Raw genomic sequence first — 2014 nt, forward strand, 5'->3', positions numbered from 1 at the left:
CCTCCTGCCTCCTGCCTCCTGCCTCCTGCCTCCTGCCTCCTGCCTCCCTCATTCCAGGAAGCCCATAAGACCTGATTCTCACTCCCTGCTCCAGAGCCCAACCCAACTGTTTTCAGTATGTGAAGGTTAAGGTGCTTCTGTCTCCTCTAGGTTACACCAGATTCTGTATGTCACAGGGCTGGGTACATTCACAGCATCAATAGCATTGTTCCCATCTACCCTTTCCCATTCTCATTAATTGTTCAGTCCACAGTGTAAGATGGAAAGGTACTGAGGAATTCTTCTCATTGTGTTCCAGATGGAAAAGGGGGGGCCTAGAGAGGTACAGTAACTTCGCCAAGGCCATACAGCAGGAGCTAGACTCCAATCTGGCCTTCTTTTCACCCAATACTTTGAGCTGTGCAGAGTAAATGATTGATTTCCTGGCTCTGGGCAGGGTCTCTCTCACCCTGCCTTTTTTTCCTGGGCAGCAGTGCCACCCTTCCCCTCCACCAATTTCTGGTAGGGGTGTCTGACATTCTTTGGGTTGTATCTACTCTGAGAGTGAAGTAATTTCTGTATCAGTAGAGTGCTTTTGAAGCTGTTCTCCCTTCTGTCCACCTTCCCTCACTCCCATGCCCCAGGAGGTGAGTCACTTGGCTCAGCACCTTGGTGGTACCCAGAAAGAAATGGAACTCACAAGGGGGTTTCTTTCTGGTCATTTACTCGAACTCACAGGCTTGGATCCACAGCTGAGTCAGGGATCCTGGATAGTGGACAGGAAGGCAGGCGGGGCTCCAAGTCTGCAGACAGTCCTGCTGAAGCAGAGATGGGGCCATGTCCCCACAGGAACACAAGGAATATCTCTGATGACTTCTTCCCTCCAACCCTGCCTGAGGCACAAAAGAGGACACTTATGAGCCAATTAAAGAACCTTCCAACCACTGGAGGAAGCCAGGAACTGAGTGGATGGGGAAGGGAGAGATTTATGACTGCAAAGTAACAGCAGAACACTAATGCACCCCAGACATCAATAAGAGAGAATGCATTAAAGGTCATTTAGAAGATAGGACCAAGGAAAGCAAGAGCTCTCCAAGGTGTCCAGCTGCATAAGCCAGTGCCAAATCAAGGTTTCCCTCCCAGGACATTACCCATCTCCTGGGTAGCTGCCAAAAGAGCCAGTCTGGGCAAGGGGACACCAAGATTCTGAAAGTCACAGGTCACCGGAGCAAAGAGAGCTGTCTGAGCCAGGCAGGGAAGAAGGTTAGGTAGAGGCTTCAAGGAGAAGGTGGAGCAAGAGCTGGGAGACCTAGGATCATGGAACTGGGGAAGGAGAGCACGTAGTCCCACCACCCTCCGACTCTATTGAGAGATGAAAAAACTGAGGCTCAGAGACGCGAAGAGACTTACTCAAGGTCATACATACTGAGTACGGGGATAGCAGAAAAAAACATTAGCTTTGGAGACATTGGACCTAGGTTCAAATCTTGCTGCTGAAGCCTATCCTAGCTGTGGGACCTTGTATAAGACACTTAAGTGAGAAAGATGAATGAGCCATCCTGCTATCTCTCAGATGGATCCCAAACCATTCTTCTCCCCTTTTAATGGAGTGACTTAGCTTCCCTGGGCCTTAGTTTCCTCATCTGTAGCATGATGAGGTTGGACTAGAAGACCTCTGAGATCCTTTCCAGCTGTGGATTTAGGTTCCTACAAGCTCAGCTCTTGATCCATAGTCCCCAATTGGGAGGCTAATGATAGTTGATATTTATACAACCCTTCAAGATGAACAAAGTGCTATAAGCATAACTTGAGCCTTAATACACCTGTGACAAGTGAGCATTATTATACCCACTTTTGTCGTTGTTTAGTTGTTTCAGTCGCGTCTGCCTCTATGACTCCATTTGGGGTTTTCTTGGCAAAGATCCTGGAGTATCTCTATACTTTACTACTTAGTATCATTATACTACATAGTATCTTTATACTTTATAGTATCTTTATACTATATAATATCTTTATACAGCATGGTATCTTTATA

This window comes from Vombatus ursinus, unplaced genomic scaffold, assembly GCF_900497805.2.
Source record: "Vombatus ursinus unplaced genomic scaffold, bare-nosed wombat genome assembly UNPS02014768.1, whole genome shotgun sequence".
NCBI classification, from domain to species: Eukaryota; Metazoa; Chordata; class Mammalia; order Diprotodontia; family Vombatidae; genus Vombatus; species Vombatus ursinus.